The sequence below is a fragment of the Pinus tabuliformis genome, chromosome X (assembly GCF_031772625.1).
Source record: "Pinus tabuliformis cultivar Carrire ecotype Pingquan chromosome X, CPIR1, whole genome shotgun sequence".
In the NCBI taxonomy this organism is placed as follows: domain Eukaryota; kingdom Viridiplantae; phylum Streptophyta; class Pinopsida; order Pinales; family Pinaceae; genus Pinus; species Pinus tabuliformis.
The window spans coordinates 603,342,919-603,353,055 of NC_142308.1; positions in this window are offsets into that span (position 1 = coordinate 603,342,919).

A 10,137-nucleotide genomic window follows, 5' to 3' on the forward strand; every position below is an offset into this window, starting at 1 on the left:
TTAACAGTCTTAGATTTTTCATGTTTGGTTTTTTTCCGATTTTTTTCTTTGGTTTTCAGCTTGACTTACTTTTATAAGATTTAATGCTCATGGATTTTGAGTTCACCCTTCCCTCGTTTTCCATTGCCTTGTAATTTATAATATTTAGTTTTCTGCATTGAAGAATTCCACAATTGGAAATTGAAGGTTCTTGCTATGTTGTTCTTGAATTTCTTGAATTTGGTTAAAGCTAAGATGTCATTGACTATAAATTGATAGGGTTCAAAAATTATGTCTTCATTTTCAAAGTTGTCCCTGTCCAAGAACAATATTCCTTCATTTTGACATCGTTTCGTGAATTCTCTGATCCAGTTTGGGCTCTTGTGTATCGTTGTATGTTAGATTTTATTTCATTTTCAAATCTTAGACATGATAGAATAGAAATTCTTCACCAGGGGCATCATGATGGTCGGCTAATATTTTGGCGATACGACGGTCGAGCCCAATTGTAACGTCCTCGGGTGTGCGACACGTTTGGGCACCGGGCAGACCGGGCGTGTGCGCGAGTGTGCGACAAGTTGGAGCGCACGGGCGGTTGTGTGACGGGCGTGCGGGTGTGCGACGAGCTGGAGCGCACGGGTGGTTGTGCGACGGGCGTGCGCGGGTGAATGACGAGTTGGAACACACGACGGAGGTGCAACGGTAGGGTGACCCGGTTATGCGACATAACTTGCGACGAAACCTGCGATACAATGAAATGCGATGGGAGTTTATACCCGATGGAGCGTGGAGTGAGACACTTGAAGGCCGACCCATGATGGAGGGCGAGCCGACTTGTAGTGTGGGCGTTCAAGCGATGGTTAGGGGGTGTGAACGAAGGTTGGGTGGTCGGCTGGGCAAGCCCCACCCACACGTTACAAAGGGTATATATGAAATGCGTTTGGGAAGCATTTGGAGAGCACAAGTTCGATCAACATCTTCGCACAAAAGGAGTGCACAATCTAGTGCGCAGATTAGACAAGAGGAAGAGCGCATAGCTCATGCGCTAAGTCTTGGTTAGCCGCACGGAGGTAGCTCGCACTTGGAGTTGGGTGAAGGCGTTGGGCAAGGTGTGCCCATTGGTCAGTTAAGGCGTGCACGATGATCGTGTAGCGCCCGTTTGTGCCAAGTCTTGGCGTGGGTTTCTTGGTGGCTCAGGTGAGCGCCCACCCATTGTGCAAGTGTGCACGAAGGTGAACGAAGGTTTACCTTGTTTGTAAAATTGGCTAAGTATGAAACTTGGACTTCCAAGTGTACTTGTGAAAGCTTGTAATATTGAAGATTGATTAATACATATATTTCGGGCAGACTCATTGTTCAGGGAGTTGCCCCTCCCTTTATACTGTGCAATTGTGTTCTCGTTTATAATTGTTGTTGATAATGAATGTGTGTGGGTGTTCATTGGTATAAAGGATAAACATAATAATACTTGGTTGCAAAACACAAACTAAGTAGGAGAAAGTGAATAAGGCGTAGTCCACGAACATAAGTATTGGTGAAAAGAAAACGGTTGGTAGTGCCGCACCTCGCTATAAGCGGTTGAAAGACTACTGCAGGTGTAGGGGCGTGACAGCTGGTATCAGAGCTGGCTGATGACCGGGTTGACAATGAAGTGCTAATCCCACTGCACTATCGTGATAGGTGGTATCAGAGCAGGGTTGCTCGTGACGAAGTGCAGATATCAAAGTTGATTCAGGGTTGAAGAAGCTTGACAGTTGGTGACAGGTACTTGCAAGTGAAATAAGTTGTTTCACATACAAGTGGAACAAGGGCTGGTTCAGGTTGTATGCATTTGGGTGAAGCTGTTGGATGATCGAAACTAGATTGCAAAGAAGAAGGAAGTTTTAGCAATGGCAGCTGAATCTTGGGCTGGGTCTAGTCATGGTGTGCAGGATGCTACTATCACACTTATGAAAAAGGTGTTGTTGAGGATGGAGGTTATGGAGACTTCCTGGGATAAGAAGATGGACTTGTTCGCTAAGGAGCAAGAGGCTAATTCGAAGATGAAGGAAGAGCTCGATGAACTCCAGACACAACACGAGTACACTGACCTTTTGTGTACACAACTGGAAGTAAGGGTCAAGGAGGTTGAAGAAGCAAGGGACCAGGGTCTTGCAGAGATCATGGACTTGAAGAAATCTCTTGATGAAGCCAGAGATGAGATCGCGGTGTTGAAGAAGCCGTGAGGCATAACTCAGGTGGAGGAGTGCCTCATGTGAAATTCAAGGAACCAGAATCTTACGATGGTACAAGGAGTGCAAAGACTCTTGGCAACTTTCTATGGGTCATGGAGCAATACTTGGAACGATTGGGTCTATCTGATGATGAGACGAAGGTCAAGGTAGCTGCTTAGTTCTTAACAAAGGATGCTAAGATGTGGTGGCGAAGGAGGATGGATCAGATTGCCAATGGCAGTGCTGGTGACATTACTTCGTGGGATGAAATGAAGAAAGCTTTGCAGACCCATTTCAGTCCTCAGGATGAAACGTGGGAAGCAAGGATGAAGATTAAGTTCATAAAGCAGATAGGAAATGAAGAAAGCTTTGCAAACCCATTTCAGTCCTCAGGATGAAACGTGGGAAGCAAGGATGAAGATTAAGTTCATAAAGTAGACAGGAAACCTACAAGCATATCAGCGGGAGTTTGCAAGTGTGGTTCTGGAACTTCCTAACATGGCGGAGAGGGACAAGGTGTTCAAATTCATTATTGGGTTGAAGCCTTGGGCACCCAATGAAGTGAAGAGGTAGAGGATTAGAACGCTTGAGGAAGCTTTTGCTGCTGTTGACAGGTTGGTGGAGCATTATGATGAGACTTCTGATGATAGGAAGAAGAAGTCTGATAAGCCAAAAGAGAAGAAGAAGGATGATGCTTCGAAACCGGATGATAGTTCGAAGACGAAGAAAGCCTTGAAGTGTTGGATATGTGCTGGACCACATACGGTGAAGAATTGTCCTTCTAGACCAAAAGTGGCTGCAATTGCACAATCTAATGCAAAGAATGAAGGAGCTTCTGTGGGGATGATGCAGATACTTGGTGCTTCTGCTACTACAGAGGTGGTATCTTGGAGGGATCTTGAGAGGAACAAGTTGGAGTATGTTCGGATGAAGGTTGGAGGTGCTTATATACTCACTATGGTGGATAGTGGGGCATCTCACAACTTCATGGGTGAAGATACTGCGAGAAGAATTGGGCTGAAATTTGTACCGGCAAGGGCATAGATGAAGACAGTCAATTCTCCTCCTATTGAAGTTCTTGGTATAGCTGAAATGGTGGACACAACACTTGGTGAATGGACGGGGAAGGTCGACTTCACTATAGTGCGGATTGATGACTATGAGGTTGTGCTAGGGATGGAATTCATGAAACAATTTGATGCTATGATTGTTCCACATTTGAGGAAGCTCTACATTTATGATGGAAGGGAAGATGTACCCATTGGTGTGCCAACCATTGGAGTGACAAGGCCTGATTGTAAGTTGGGAGTGATGCAAATGGAGGATGAGAAGCGAATGGGAGACATGAGTAAGCGGTTGTCTACTGTTGAGGCAAAGCTTACCGAGCAGTCATTGGTCATCAGGACACTTTCAGATAGCATCTTGGATTTGTCAAGAAGGCTAGAAGTAGTTGAGGATGATGATGATGATGATGAGGCATATGTGAGGCCGAATGTCCGGGAGGAGGATTGGGTCACTTATCTACAGAGGATGGAGATTAAGGATCCTGACAGATGGATCGAGTTGATTAGTAAGGGAGAGCCTTCAGGCTCTACTCCCTCCACATATTCTTAGGTGGACAAGAAGATGGGGCTCATTGTTAGCTGCTCATGGCAGTGAGTCCTTAAAGCAGGTTGAGCAGGTATGACAGATGGTGCAGGGATGGCTTGGCATCAAGCATCATGACATGTTGCAGATGAGATGAGGACTACTTCATGGACCTGAGCATGGTTTACACTTGTATGGAGATAGATTCTTGATGAGTCGAGGATGTGACAAAATGTTTTGAGAAATGACTGATGGTGATATGAGAATGTGCATTCTTGTGGTTTGGGCGTATGGTTGGATTAGCTACCCAACTAGTTCGAGTCATGAGGGGATCCAGTGTACAGATTGATGTTGTTATTGGGATGAGATGTTGGCACATGGTAGAGATGTGTTAGCACTTGTTGGAGTATCATGGCAGAGGTTCACATGGTGACACATGATGGGGTCGACACGAGATGTTGCAGTGGGCATGTAGCTTGAGATGGAGGGACCAGCCTTCCACAATGGAGAGCAACATGTGGAGTTTGTGATAGAGTGGTCGATGATGATGGATTGAGATGATATCTGATGTATGACATACCGATGAGGTGTATACCTTGGTATGGGGGAGCTTGGTGACAGATGGTATCTGAGGCGAGACATGATGGAGATGGAGTTCTACATATGTTGCAGGGATGTTTGCAGTATGTGGAGGAGTTGACATCATGGATATTGTTGATCTTGGTGGATGGCTACCAGGATGATACGTTGTCGAGGACGACAACGATTTCAAGTGGAGGAGGATGTAATGTCCTCGAGTGTGTGACGCGTTTGGGCGTCGGGCAGACGGGGCGCGCGCGCAGGTGTGCGATGAGTTGGAGCGCACGGGCGGTTGTGCGACGGGTGCGCGGGTGTGCGACGAGCTGGAGCGCACGGGCGGTTGTGCGACGGGCGCGCGCGGGTGAACGACGAGTTGGAGCGCACGACGGAGGTGCGACGCTAGGGCGACCCGATTATGCAACATAACCTGCGACGAAACCTGCGATACAATGAAATGCGATGGGAGTTTATACCCGATGGAGCGTGGAGCGAGACACTTGAAGGTCGACCCATGATGGAGGGCGAGCCGACTTGTAGTGTGGGCGTTCAAGCAATGGTTAAGGGGTGTGAACGAAGGTTGGGCGGTCGGCTGGGCAAGCCCCGCCCACACGTTACAAAGGGTATATATGAAATGCATTTGGGAAGCATTTGGAGAGCACAAGTTCGATCAACATCTTCACACAAAAGGAGTGCGCAGTTTAGTGCGCAGATTAGACAAGAGGAAGAGCGCATAGCTCATGTGCTAAGTCTTGGTTAGCCGCACGGAGGTAGCTCGCACTTGGAGTTGGGTGAAGGCGTTGGGCAAGGTGTGCCCGTTGGTCGGTTAAGGCATGCACGACGGTCGTGTAGCGCCCGTTTGTGCCAAGTCTTGGCGTGGGTGTCTTGGTGGCTCGGGTGAGTGCCCGCCCATCGTGCAAGTGTGCACGAAGGTGAACGAAGGTTTACCTTGATTGTAAAATTGGCTAAGTATGAAACTTGGACTTCCAAGTATACTTGTGAGATCTTGTAATATTGAAGATTGATTAATACATATATTTCGAGCAAACTCATTGTTCAGGGAGTTGCCCCTCCCTTTATACTGTGCAATTGTGTTCTCGTTTATAATTGTTGTTGATAATGAATGTGTATGGGTGTTCATTGGTATAAAGGATAAACATAATAATACTTGGTTGTGAAACACAAACTAAGTAGGAGAAAGTGAATTAGGCGTAGTCCACGAACATAAGTATTGGTGAAAAGAAAGTGTTCGGTGGTGTTGCACCTCGCTAAGAGCGGTTGAAAGACTACCGCCGGCTTGGGGGCGTGACACTAATGGTGGAATACGTGAATGAGATTAATCATTGTGTGGAGCTTCCTCCGCACAATGAAAGCTCTACACAAGGAAGCTCCATTGTAAATTACCTGCAATAGATTCCTCCACACAATGAAAATTCCCCGTTGCCCCGCTTCTCAGCCCGCCCCTAAGTAAAGGACCCGCAACCGGCTCAATGTTGGCACCATTGGGCAGAGAAACAACATAACATTGTCATTAAAGCTTGCTCAACCAATTGAAAATTAGAAATATGATTTCTAGAAAAGTAGAAAACTGTTTTTGAATTTATGGAAAAATAGAAATATTCAACATTTTCCCAAAAAATTAGTTAAAATTGCAAAAAAATAGTCAAATAATTAGAGTCAATGCACTTTGACCATGAGTTGAATACTATTGTCGCTACAAGCATAGACCAATAACCATAAAAATGGGAAAAAATACTTTTTTCCCTTTAAAGTTATAAACATTTTAACTATACTTTATAAACCAATCAAATAAGAACATACAATTTTTACAAATAAATTAATAATTTAATAATTTAGATATTTTTTACAGTGGTTTAGAGAGAAATCACATTTAAATATGATTTTGAAAAATAAGGTAACAATAATGTTGGAAAATATTTAATAATTAATTATTAATGTATATATTCAAATGCTATTTGTTTTAATAGATTTATATAATATAATATTAATTACTATATTTTTTTTTTGTAAGCTAGTGCGGTACTCAATTTCCATTACTATAAAAACATTGGACAAATACATAATATGGACAGGTCATTGCCCGCCCTTAAGGGAAACCAGGCTAACCATCTGAAATGTTTGAGAGCCATCCAAAAACAAAAGATAACCAGTCTTTCTATCCATGCGATATAAGCAGCTAAGCTTACTACTAAGTCAGAGTCCTTGTCTTTCAGCATATATATAAACAAAACAGGAAAGAACCAACCAGATTAAAAAACTGCTGCACTACTGCAAACATGGCTGTTAATACTGGGTCTACTGCAACGGAACCTCTTGCTCCTTCGTCGGCAACCTCTCCTTCTCCAGCTTAACCCCCAAACCGCCCGTCTGTAACAGCGCCACAATGTCATCCATTTTCTTTTCTTGCATCATAAGAATAATCTGAATATTTTTCAACTCTTTCTTCATGGTGGGAATGCCCTGAATCAACTCCGCCATCTCAAGAGCCACCTGTTCCATGGCTTTAGCTAGTAACCTCTTCATCCCCCAGTACACGTGCAACGACTGTTTGTAAAGTGACCGTCTGCCACGGGTATGCCCAGGATCAGGTAAGTATTGTTCCCAATCGCCCATCTCAGGCTCTGAATAACCCTGCAAAGCTTCATCTTCCATTTGTTCAATCATCGTGCGGATATCCGGATGAGTATCTGTGACATACGCAGCTTCTGCCTCCTGCAGTCGATGCCTGATATCCTTCTTGCCCCGTTTATATCGTCGGCCCTCAGTGGCAGCCCCCTCGCCAAGATCATCCAACTGAGTTACGCTTCTACGTCCCCCACCACCACGACCTGCTGGGCGACCTCTCCCTCGCTGTGACCCTCTTCCTCGCATTACCCCACGACACCCTCGTTCAACATCACTCCACTCTTGACTGTCATCCTCACTATTCTCCACAGTACACATCGGTGGCCTCCGAATACCCACTTTCCCTTTCCCTCCGCCGCGAGGAGCAGCCTCTGCAGAAACCCTCGGATTCTCCAATTCCTCATCCGAATCCCCCTGATTATCAATAAACGCCTTCTTCATGGTATCCCCCATAGGGCTTTTGCCCTTCTCCATGAAGTTGGCCGTTTGACTACGCGTAAGCCTACCTTCGCGCCCCTGATACTCCATCACCTTAAAGACGTCGGGCTGATAGAATTGAACTATGAAATGGCTATCAGTTATACAATGCAGAGGAAAGTTAAAGAGACTGCATGCAATGGTAGAGGGCCCGAGATCCTGCCACCTTGCTAAACAAGCCCACCACGATCGATCTAAATCATTAATTGCTCTGCCTAAAACACCACCATCAAACAAGGATAATGGGGATACTTCACCGTCATAATATGCACGTCGTCTTGGTACCCTAACCCAATGGCCACTTGGGAATCGCAATCTCCCTCTTGGTGGCATGCTCTCCTTAGTACTGTCATTAACCATATTAAATCGAAAGGCTGGATAATATGATCTTGTCTTGAATGCTCTGTCCTTCCGTCTACAAATTAACCTGCCCGTATGTGTGATGGCACCTGTGGGAGGTCGTTGTAACATCATATTCGATGGAGAGTGAAATCATTGCGTTGAGCGCCTCTGCCAGGCAACCGCATCAGCATGATCTTGATGCAGGATGTTATGTAAGTCATGCCAGCTGGGGTCATTTTGTACCGATGCCCAGCTGCAATCCATTCGTCTATTTGGCCCTCCACCCCCCCAATTAGCCAATAGGTCGGCTGCGCGGTTGCCATCCCGTAGCACATGAGTAATCAAAAGATATTCAACCCGACGTAGGAGGAGTTCAATATCCTGCAAAATCGTAGCTGTCCGCCAACTCTTTGACACAGAGGCCCAGCTCTTACCATTTCGTAACTTCTTTAACATATCAACAGTAATAAGTGAATCGCCCTCTATCTCTAAACCCATGTAACCCTGTCGAACTGCTATTCGGAGACCATGAAAAACCGCCCAGAGTTCCGCTTCATTGTTTGTCATCTCTCTGCCATCTTCAGCAAAAAGCCATCTTGTATGACCATTATGATCCCTGAACAGACCCCCAAAGCCTGCTTGCCCCGGGTTACCCTTAGACACGCCATCGAAATTAAGCTTCAATCTTCTTTCACCAGGCATTCGGTAATGATTGGGACTTAGTACTTCTCGCTTCAATTGGCGGTCAGGCCTGGGATAAAGCATTTGGAAATCCAAATTGAGTTGGAGTATAATCCGCTGTTCCTCCGGATTTATTAATTATTATATTAATAAATTGATAATTAATTATTTAAATAAAGCAATATGTAAAATATTTTATGAATAAATGAAATTAAATATCATTTTAATGATATAGTTATAATTTAATATAATTCGTAAAAATAAAACGTAAATGCAATGAGTAGCACATTTATTGCATTGAATGTAATCATAATTTGATATTTCCCCAAAAAAAACATAGGACAAAAATGCAATGTACTACACATTCGTTGATAATTGTATCTATCAAAGATTGTCATTAATTTAAAAGTTTTTAAAATATAATATAGTATATTGAAAGAATAAGGGTTGCACTCTTTCCTATGATATTTAGTTAAAGTTCTTAATCTTTTAATTTTGATTTTTTATTATTATTATAATTTTTGAGAAGTACATAGGTATTCTATTTAATATAAATTGTCCCAACAATGCGCTTATAATACTAATTGTTAGAGGGAATCTTAAACAAATACTAATGGTTAGAGGGAATCTTAAACAAATGTCTTTAAAAATGGTGTGGGCGTTTAGTATATACAAATTACAGAGATGACTTTGCAACAAGTTATTGTTTATATAGGAGATAGAGAGACACAGAGTTTGACATTTATAATTATATCAAGAGTGAAATCATTGGATGGCTTGCGGATTTCACAACATTTTTTTTCAACATTTTGTTAAAATGCAAAATAGTGGATATGTCACAATTATGAAGAAAGAGGAGGAATGGTTAAAGACAATATCATTGTAACAAAGTATTTTTGTTTAATTACAATATTCCAAAAAACATATTATTGTAGCGATTGTGAGAAAGTACATTGCTTGGAAAGAACCTTTGTTGAGAAGTAGAACAACTAGGTGCATTGTCATTTGAATGTCAGGGTTCATAGTAAAAAACATATGCACTCACAACACATAACAATGTGCTTTGACAGAGAAAAGAAAGTGGAAGATATAGTAACAAGTGTTCAACAAAATATCGTTATATACAGGTAGATTTAGACATGAATAAAGTCAACAAATGAGTAGGAAATACTTGCACTAACAAAATAAATTGAAGACAAGAAATATGTGTGATAGCTAAATAGGCATTCAACTCATGATTTTGTTTTACAAAATCTTTCACTACAACAATTGATTGGGAAATAAAAAATGTTGTTCCAAAAAAATATTTGCATGTGGTGACAGAAAAAAGTTACTTGAAAAGAAGTTATGATTAAAACATGAACGATTAAGTGTATTGTAGTTTGAATAACAAGGTTCACTATGAAATACATATGCAATCAGAAAGTAGATGACAAATTTCTTTGACAAAAAGAAGTAGCCAAAAATATATGTTGAGAAGTGTTTAACAAAATATCCTTTTATGTAGGCACATATATACATTGATAAAGTTAAAAATTGAGTACAAGATATGTCCGTTAAGAGATAAAAGTCATGACAAATAATCAATGTGGTGGCTCAGTCAGCATTGAAGTCAGAGTTTTGTTCTACATAAAGT